Source organism: Symphodus melops, assembly GCF_947650265.1.
Source record: "Symphodus melops genome assembly, chromosome: 4".
In the NCBI taxonomy this organism is placed as follows: Eukaryota; Metazoa; Chordata; class Actinopteri; order Labriformes; family Labridae; genus Symphodus; species Symphodus melops.
The window spans coordinates 19,211,144-19,221,715 of NC_136694.1; positions in this window are offsets into that span (position 1 = coordinate 19,211,144).

Sequence of the window (10,572 nt, forward strand, 5' to 3'; positions counted from 1 at the left end):
AAAGTCAGTCAGTCAGTCAAAAAGAGAAAAAAAGACAGAAAAAAACGAAAGAGTCAGTAAGTAAGTGAAAGTCAGTCAGTCAAAAAAGAGAGAAAAAAGTCAGTCAGTCACAAAGAGAAAAAAGAAAGTCAGTCAGTCAAAAAAGAGAGAAAAAGTCAGTCAAAAAAAAGAGAGAAAAAGTCAGTCAAAAAAAAGAGAGAAAAAGTCAGTCAAAAAAAAGAGAGAAAAAGTCAGTCAGTCAGTCAGTCAGTCAGTCAGTCAGTCAGTCAGTCAGTCAGTCAGTCAGTCAGTCAGTCAGTCAGTCAGTCAGTCAGTCAGTCAGTCAGTCAGTCAGTCAGTCAGACAGACAGACAGACAGACAGACAGACAGACAGACAGACAGACAGACAGACAGACAGACAGACAGACAGACAGACAGACAGACAGACAGACAGACAGACAGACAGACAGACAGACAGACAGACAGACAGACAGACAGACAGACAGACAGACAGACAGACAGACAGACAGACAGACAGACAGACAGACAGACAGACAGACAGACAGACAGACAGACAGACAGAGAAAAAAATAGAAAGAAAAGAAAGAGAGTAAAAGTCAGTCAGTCAAAAAAAGAGAAAAAGTCAGTCAGTCAGTCAAAAAGAGAAAAAAAGACAGAAAAAAACGAAAGAGTCAGTAAGTAAGTGAAAGTCAGTCAGTCAAAAAAGAGAGAAAAAAGTCAGTCAGTCACAAAGAGAAAAAAGAAAGAGTCAGTAAGTAAGTGAAAGTCAGTCAAAAAAAAGAGAGAAAAAGTCAGTCAAAAAAAAAGGGAAAAAGTCAGTCAAAAAAAAAAGAGAAAAAGTCAGTCAAAAAAAAGAGGGAAAAAGTCAGTCAAAAAAAGAGAGAAAAAGTCAGTAAAAAAAAAGAGAGAAAAAGAGAGAAAAAGTCAGTCAGTCAGTCAGTCAGTCAGTCAGTCAGTCAGTCAGTCAGTCAGTCAGTCAGTCAGTCAGTCAGTCAGTCAGTCAGTCAGTCAGTCAGTCAGTCAGTCAGTCAGTCAGTCAGTCAGTCAGTCAGTCAGTCAGTCAGTCAGTCAGTCAGTCAGTCAGACAGACAGACAGACAGACAGACAGACAGACAGACAGACAGACAGACAGACAGACAGACAGACAGACAGACAGACAGACAGACAGACAGACAGACAGACAGACAGACAGACAGACAGACAGACAGACAGACAGACAGACAGACAGACAGACAGACAGACAGACAGACAGACAAAAAAATAGAAAGAAAAGAAAGAGAGTAAAAGTCAGTCAGTCAAAAAAAGAGAAAAAGTCAGTCAGTCAGTCAAAAAGAGAAAAAAAGACAGAAAAAAACGAAAGAGTCAGTAAGTAAGTGAAAGTCAGTCAGTCAAAAAAGAGAGAAAAAAGTCAGTCAGTCACAAAGAGAAAAAAAGAAAGAGTCAGTAAGTAAGTGAAAGTCAGTCAAAAAAAAAAAGTCAGTCAAAAAAAAAGAGAGAAAAAGTCAGTCAGTCAGTCAGTCAGTCAGTCAGTCAGTCAGTCAGTCAGACAGTCAGACAGACAGACAGACAGACAGACAGACAGACAGACAAAAAAATAGAAAGAAAAGAAAGAGAGTAAAAGTCAGTCAGTCAAAAAAAGAGAAAAAGTCAGTCAGTCAGTCAAAAAGAGAAAAAAAGACAGAAAAAAACGAAAGAGTCAGTAAGTAAGTGAAAGTCAGTCAGTCAAAAAAGAGAGAAAAAAGTCAGTCAGTCACAAAGAGAAAAAAGAAAGAGTCAGTAAGTAAGTGAAAGTCAGTCAGTCAAAAAAGAGAGAAAAAGTCAGTCAAAAAAAAGAGAGAAAAAGTCAGTCAAAAAAAAGAGAGAAAAAGTCAGTCAAAAAAAAGAGAGAAAAAGTCAGTCAGTCAGTCAGTCAGTCAGTCAGTCAGTCAGTCAGTCAGTCAGTCAGTCAGTCAGTCAGTCAGTCAGTCAGTCAGTCAGTCAGTCAGTCAGTCAGTCAGTCAGTCAGTCAGTCAGTCAGTCAGTCAGTCAGTCAGTCAGTCAGTCAGTCAGTCAGTCAGTCAGTCAGTCAGTCAGACAGACAGACAGACAGACAGACAGACAGACAGACAGACAGACAGACAGACAGACAGACAGACAGACAGACAGACAGACAGACAGACAGACAGACAGACAGACAGACAGACAGACAGACAGACAGACAGACAGACAGACAGACAGACAGACAGACAGACAGACAGACAGACAGACAGACAGACAGACAGACAGACAGACAGACAAAAACATAGAAAGAAAAGAAAGAGAGTAAAAGTCAGTCAGTCAAAAAAAGAGAAAAAGTCAGTCAGTCAGTCAAAAAGAGAAAAAAAGACAGAAAAAAACGAAAGAGTCAGTAAGTAAGTGAAAGTCAGGCAGTCAAAAAAGAGAAAAAAAGTCAGTCAGTCACAAAGAGAAAAAAAGAAAGAGTCAGTAAGTAAGTGAAAGTCAGTCAAAAAAAAAGAGAGAAAAAGTCAGTCAAAAAAAAGAGAGAAAAAGTCAGTCAAAAAAAAGAGAGAAAAAGTCAGTCAGTCAGTCAGTCAGTCAGTCAGTCAGTCAGTCAGTCAGTCAGTCAGTCAGTCAGTCAGCCAGTCAGTCAGTCAGTCAGTCAGTCAGTCAGTCAGTCAGTCAGTCAGTCAGTCAGTCAGTCAGTCAGTCAGACAGACAGACAGACAGACAGACAGACAGACAGACAGACAGACAGACAGACAGACAGACAGACAGACAGACAGACAGACAGACAGACAGACAGACAGACAGACAGACAGACAGACAGACAGACAGACAGACAGACAGACAGACAGACAGACAGACAGACAGACAGACAGACAGACAGACAGACAGACAGACAGACAGACAGACAGACAGACAGACAGACAGACAGACAGACAGACAGACAGACAGACAGACAGACAGACAGACAGACAGACAGACAGACAGACAGACAGACAGACAGACAGACAGACAGACAGACAGACAGACAGACAGACAGACAGACAGACAAAAAAATAGAAAGAAAAGAAAGAGAGTAAAAGTCAGTCAGTCAAAGAAAGAGAAAAAGTCAGTCAGTCAGTCAAAAAGAGAAAAAAAGACAGAAAAAAACGAAAGAGTCAGTAAGTAAGTGAAAGTCAGGCAGTCAAAAAAGAGAAAAAAGTCAGTCAGTCACAAAGAGAAAAAAAGAAAGAGTCAGTAAGTAAGTGAAAGTCAGTCAAAAAAAAAAAAAAAAGTCAGTCAAAAAAAAAGATAAATTGTCAGTCAAAAAAACAGAGAAAAAAAGTCAGTCAAAAAAACAGAGAGAAAAAGTCAGTCAAAAAAACAGAGAGAAAAAGTCAGTCAAAAAAAAGAGGGAAAAAGTCAGTCAAAAAAAAGAGAGAAAAAGTCAGTCAAAAAAAAGAGGGAAAAAGTCAGTCAAAAAAAAGAGGGAAAAAGTCAGTCAGTCAGTCAGTCAGTCAGTCAGTCAGTCAGTCAGTCAGTCAGTCAGTCAGTCAGTCAGTCAGTCAGTCAGTCAGTCAGTCAGTCAGTCAGTCAGTCAGTCAGTCAGTCAGTCAGTCAGTCAGTCAGTCAGTCAGTCAGTCAGTCAGTCAGTCAGTCAGTCAGTCAGTCAGTCAGACAGACAGACAGACAGACAGACAGACAGACAGACAGACAGACAGACAGACAGACAGACAGACAGACAGACAGACAGACAGACAGACAGACAGACAGACAGACAGACAGACAGACAGACAGACAGACAGACAGACAGACAGACAGACAGACAGACAGACAGACAAAAACATAGAAAGAAAAGAAAGAGAGTAAAAGTCAGTCAGTCAAAAAAAGAGAAAAAGTCAGTCAGTCAGTCAAAAAGAGAAAAAAAGACAGAAAAAAACGAAAGAGTCAGTAAGTAAGTGAAAGTCAGGCAGTCAAAAAAGAGAAAAAAAGTCAGTCAGTCACAAAGAGAAAAAAAGAAAGAGTCAGTAAGTAAGTGAAAGTCAGTCAAAAAAAAAAAGTCAGTCAAAAAAAAAGAGAGAAAAAGTCAGTCAGTCAGTCAGTCAGTCAGTCAGTCAGTCAGTCAGTCAGACAGTCAGACAGACAGACAGACAGACAGACAGACAGACAGACAAAAAAATAGAAAGAAAAGAAAGAGAGTAAAAGTCAGTCAGTCAAAAAAAGAGAAAAAGTCAGTCAGTCAGTCAAAAAGAGAAAAAAAGACAGAAAAAAACGAAAGAGTCAGTAAGTAAGTGAAAGTCAGGCAGTCAAAAAAGAGAAAAAAAGTCAGTCAGTCACAAAGAGAAAAAAAGAAAGAGTCAGTAAGTAAGTGAAAGTCAGTCAAAAAAAAAAAGTCAGTCAAAAAAAAAGAGAGAAAAAGTCAGTCAGTCAGTCAGTCAGTCAGTCAGTCAGTCAGTCAGTCAGACAGTCAGACAGACAGACAGACAGACAGACAGACAGACAGACAGACAGACAAAAAAATAGAAAGAAAAGAAAGAGAGTAAAAGTCAGTCAGTCAAAAAAAGAGAAAAAGTCAGTCAGTCAGTCAAAAAGAGAAAAAAAGACAGAAAAAAACGAAAGAGTCAGTAAGTAAGTGAAAGTCAGTCAGTCAAAAAAGAGAGAAAAAAGTCAGTCAGTCACAAAGAGAAAAAAGAAAGAGTCAGTAAGTAAGTGAAAGTCAGTCAGTCAAAAAAAAGAGAGAAAAAGTCAGTCAAAAAAAAGAGAGAAAAAGTCAGTCAAAAAAAAGAGAGAAAAAGTCAGTCAAAAAAAAGAGAGAAAAAGTCAGTCAGTCAGTCAGTCAGTCAGTCAGTCAGTCAGTCAGTCAGTCAGTCAGTCAGTCAGTCAGTCAGTCAGTCAGTCAGTCAGTCAGTCAGTCAGTCAGTCAGTCAGTCAGTCAGTCAGTCAGTCAGTCAGTCAGTCAGTCAGTCAGTCAGTCAGTCAGTCAGACAGACAGTCAGTCAGACAGACAGACAGACAGACAGACAGACAGACAGACAGACAGACAGACAGACAGACAGACAGACAGACAGACAGACAGACAGACAGACAGACAGACAGACAGACAGACAGACAGACAGACAGACAGACAGACAGACAGACAGACAGACAGACAGACAGACAGACAGACAGACAGACAGACAGACAGACAGACAGACAGACAGACAGACAGACAGACAGACAGACAGACAGACAGACAGACAGACAAAAACATAGAAAGAAAAGAAAGAGAGTAAAAGTCAGTCAGTCAAAAAAAGAGAAAAAGTCAGTCAGTCAGTCAAAAAGAGAAAAAAAGACAGAAAAAAACGAAAGAGTCAGTAAGTAAGTGAAAGTCAGGCAGTCAAAAAAGAGAAAAAAAGTCAGTCAGTCACAAAGAGAAAAAAAGAAAGAGTCAGTAAGTAAGTGAAAGTCAGTCAAAAAAAAAAAGTCAGTCAAAAAAAAGAGAGAAAAAGTCAGTCAGTCAGTCAGTCAGTCAGTCAGTCAGTCAGTCAGTCAGTCAGTCAGTCAGTCAGTCAGTCAGTCAGTCAGTCAGTCAGTCAGTCAGTCAGTCAGTCAGTCAGTCAGTCAGTCAGTCAGTCAGTCAGTCAGTCAGTCAGTCAGTCAGTCAGTCAGTCAGTCAGACAGACAGACAGACAGACAGACAGACAGACAGACAGACAGACAGACAGACAGACAGACAGACAGACAGACAGACAGACAGACAGACAGACAGACAGACAGACAGACAGACAGACAGACAGACAGACAGACAGACAGACAGACAGACAGACAGACAGACAGACAGACAGACAGACAGACAGACAGACAGACAGACAGACAGACAGACAGACAGACAGACAGACAGACAGACAGACAGACAGACAGACAGACAGACAGACAGACAGACAGACAGACAAAAAAATAGAAAGAAAAGAAAGAGAGTAAAAGTCAGTCAGTCAAAAAAAGAGAAAAAGTCAGTCAGTCAGTCAAAAAGAGAAAAAAAGACAGAAAAAAACGAAAGAGTCAGTAAGTAAGTGAAAGTCAGGCAGTCAAAAAAGAGAAAAAAGTCAGTCAGTCACAAAGAGAAAAAAAGAAAGAGTCAGTAAGTAAGTGAAAGTCAGTCAAAAAAAAAAAAAAAAGTCAGTCAAAAAAAAAGATAAATTGTCAGTCAAAAAAACAGAGAAAAAAAGTCAGTCAAAAAAACAGAGAGAAAAAGTCAGTCAAAAAAACAGAGAGAAAAAGTCAGTCAAAAAAAAGAGGGAAAAAGTCAGTCAAAAAAAAGAGGGAAAAAGTCAGTCAAAAAAAAGAGGGAAAAAGTCAGTCAAAAAGACAGACAGACAGACAGACAGACAGACAGACAGACAGACAGACAGACAGACAGACAGACAGACAGACAGACAGACAGACAGACAGACAGACAGACAGACAGACAGACAGACAGACAGACAGACAGACAGACAGACAGACAGACAGACAGACAGACAGACAGACAGACAAAAACATAGAAAGAAAAGAAAGAGAGTAAAAGTCAGTCAGTCAAAAAAAGAGAAAAAGTCAGTCAGTCAGTCAAAAAGAGAAAAAAAGACAGAAAAAAACGAAAGAGTCAGTAAGTAAGTGAAAGTCAGGCAGTCAAAAAAGAGAAAAAAAGTCAGTCAGTCACAAAGAGAAAAAAAGAAAGAGTCAGTAAGTAAGTGAAAGTCAGTCAAAAAAAAAAAGTCAGTCAAAAAAAAGAGAGAAAAAGTCAGTCAGTCAGTCAGTCAGTCAGTCAGTCAGTCAGTCAGTCAGTCAGTCAGTCAGTCAGTCAGTCAGTCAGTCAGTCAGTCAGTCAGTCAGTCAGTCAGTCAGTCAGTCAGTCAGTCAGTCAGTCAGTCAGTCAGTCAGTCAGTCAGTCAGTCAGTCAGTCAGTCAGACAGACAGACAGACAGACAGACAGACAGACAGACAGACAGACAGACAGACAGACAGACAGACAGACAGACAGACAGACAGACAGACAGACAGACAGACAGACAGACAGACAGACAGACAGACAGACAGACAGACAGACAGACAGACAGACAGACAGACAGACAGACAGACAGACAGACAGACAGACAGACAGACAGACAGACAGACAGACAGACAGACAAAAAAATAGAAAGAAAAGAAAGAGAGTAAAAGTCAGTCAGTCAAAAAAAGAGAAAAAGTCAGTCAGTCAGTCAAAAAGAGAAAAAAAGACAGAAAAAAACGAAAGAGTCAGTAAGTAAGTGAAAGTCAGGCAGTCAAAAAAGAGAAAAAAGTCAGTCAGTCACAAAGAGAAAAAAAGAAAGAGTCAGTAAGTAAGTGAAAGTCAGTCAAAAAAAAAAAAAAAAGTCAGTCAAAAAAAAAGATAAATTGTCAGTCAAAAAAACAGAGAAAAAAAGTCAGTCAAAAAAACAGAGAGAAAAAGTCAGTCAAAAAAACAGAGAGAAAAAGTCAGTCAAAAAAAAGAGGGAAAAAGTCAGTCAAAAAAAAGAGGGAAAAAGTCAGTCAAAAAAAAGAGGGAAAAAGTCAGTCAAAAAGACAGACAGACAGACAGACAGACAGACAGACAGACAGACAGACAGACAGACAGACAGACAGACAGACAGACAGACAGACAGACAGACAGACAGACAGACAGACAGACAGACAGACAGACAGACAGACAGACAGACAAAAAAATAGAAAGAAAAGAAAGAGAGTAAAAGTCAGTCAGTCAAAAAAAGAGAAAAAGTCAGTCAGTCAGTCAAAAAGAGAAAAAAAGACAGAAAAAAACGAAAGAGTCAGTAAGTAAGTGAAAGTCAGTCAGTCAAAAAAGAGAGAAAAAAGTCAGTAAGTAAGTGAAAGTCAGTCAGTCAAAAAAGAGAGAAAAAGTCAGTCAAAAAAAAGAGAGAAAAAGTCAGTCAAAAAAAAGAGAGAAAAAGTCAGTCAGTCAGTCAGTCAGTCAGTCAGTCAGTCAGTCAGTCAGTCAGTCAGTCAGACAGACAGACAGACAGACAGACAGACAGACAGACAGACAGACAGACAGACAGACAGACAGACAGACAGACAGACAGACAGACAGACAGACAGACAGACAGACAGACAGACAGACAGACAGACAGACAGACAGACAGACAGACAGACAGACAGACAGACAGACAGACAGACAGACAGACAGACAGACAGACAGACAGACAGACAGACAGACAGACAGACAGACAGACAGACAGACAGACAGACAGACAGACAGACAGACAGACAGACAGACAGACAGACAGACAGACAGACAGACAGACAGACAGACAGACAGACAGACAGACAAAAAAATAGAAAGAAAAGAAAGAGAGTAAAAGTCAGTCAGTCAAAGAAAGAGAAAAAGTCAGTCAGTCAGTCAAAAAGAGAAAAAAAGACAAAAAAACGAAAGAGTCAGTAAGTAAGTGAAAGTCAGGCAGTCAAAAAAGAGAAAAAAGTCAGTCAGTCACAAAGAGAAAAAAAGAAAGAGTCAGTAAGTAAGTGAAAGTCAGTCAAAAAAAAAAAAAAAAGTCAGTCAAAAAAAAAGATAAATTGTCAGTCAAAAAAACAGAAAAAAAGTCAGTCAAAAAAACAGAGAGAAAAAGTCAGTCAAAAAAACAGAGAGAAAAAGTCAGTCAAAAAAACAGAGAAAAAGTCAGTCAAAAAAACAGAGAGAAAAAGTCAGTCAAAAAAACAGAGAGAAAAAGTCAGTCAAAAAAAAGAGGGAAAAAGTCAGTCAAAAAAAAGAGGGAAAAAGTCAGTCAAAAAAAAGAGGGAAAAAGTCAGTCAAAAAAACAGACAGACAGACAGACAGACAGACAGACAGACAGACAGACAGACAGACAGACAGACAGACAGACAGACAGACAGACAGACAGACAGACAGACAGACAGACAGACAGACAGACAGACAGACAGACAGACAGACAAAAAAATAGAAAGAAAAGAAAGAGAGTAAAAGTCAGTCAGTCAAAAAAAGAGAAAAAGTCAGTCAGTCAGTCAAAAAGAGAAAAAAAGACAGAAAAAAACGAAAGAGTCAGTAAGTAAGTGAAAGTCAGTCAGTCAAAAAAGAGAGAAAAAAGTCAGTCAGTCACAAAGAGAAAAAAGAAAGAGTCAGTAAGTAAGTGAAAGTCAGTCAAAAAAAGAGGGAAAAAGTCAGTCAAAAAAAAGAGGGAAAAAGTCAGTCAAAAAAAAGAGAGAAAAAGTCAGTCAAAAAAAAGAGGGAAAAAGTCAGTCAGTCAGTCAGTCAGTCAGTCAGTCAGTCAGTCAGTCAGTCAGTCAGTCAGTCAGTCAGTCAGTCAGTCAGTCAGTCAGTCAGTCAGTCAGTCAGTCAGTCAGTCAGACAGACAGACAGACAGACAGACAGACAGACAGACAGACAGACAGACAGACAGACAGACAGACAGACAGACAGACAGACAGACAGACAGACAGACAGACAGACAGACAGACAGACAGACAGACAGACAGACAGACAGACAGACAGACAGACAGACAGACAGACAGACAGACAGACAGACAGACAGACAGACAGACAGACAGACAGACAGACAGACAGACAGACAGACAGACAGACAGACAGACAGACAGACAGACAGACAGACAGACAGACAGACAGACAGACAGACAGACAGACAGACAGACAGACAGACAGACAGACAGACAAAAAAATAGAAAGAAAAGAAAGAGAGTAAAAGTCAGTCAGTCAAAGAAAGAGAAAAAGTCAGTCAGTCAGTCAAAAAGAGAAAAAAAGACAGAAAAAAACGAAAGAGTCAGTAAGTAAGTGAAAGTCAGGCAGTCAAAAAAGAGAAAAAAGTCAGTCAGTCACAAAGAGAAAAAAGAAAGAGTCAGTAAGTAAGTGAAAGTCAGTCAAAAAAAAAAAAAAAAGTCAGTCAAAAAAAAAGATAAATTGTCAGTCAAAAAAACAGAGAAAAAAAGTCAGTCAAAAAAACAGAGAGAAAAAGTCAGTCAAAAAAACAGAGAGAAAAAGTCAGTCAAAAAAAAGAGGGAAAAAGTCAGTCAAAAAAAAGAGGGAAAAAGTCAGTCAAAAAAAAGAGGGAAAAAGTCAGTCAAAAAGACAGACAGACAGACAGACAGACAGACAGACAGACAGACAGACAGACAGACAGACAGACAGACAGACAGACAGACAGACAGACAGACAGACAGACAGACAGACAGACAGACAGACAGACAGACAGACAGACAGACAGACAGACAGACAGACAGACAGACAGACAGACAGACAGACAGACAAAAAAAATAGAAAGAAAAGAAAGAGAGTAAAAGTCAGTCAGTCAAAAAAAGAGAAAAAGTCAGTCAAAGTCAGTCAGTCAAAAAAAGAGAAAAAGTCAGTCAGTCAGTCAAAAAGAGAAAAAAAGACAGAAAAAAACGAAAGAGTCAGTAAGTAAGTGAAAGTCAGTCAGTCAAAAAAGAGAGAAAAAAGTCAGTAAGTAAGTGAAAGTCAGTCAGTCAAAAAAGAGAGAAAAAGTCAGTCAAAAAAAAGAGAGAAAAAGTCAGTCAAAAAAAAGAGAGAAAAAGTCAGTCAAAAAAAAGAGAGAAAAAGTCAGTCAAAAAAAAGAGAGAAAAAGTCAGTCAAA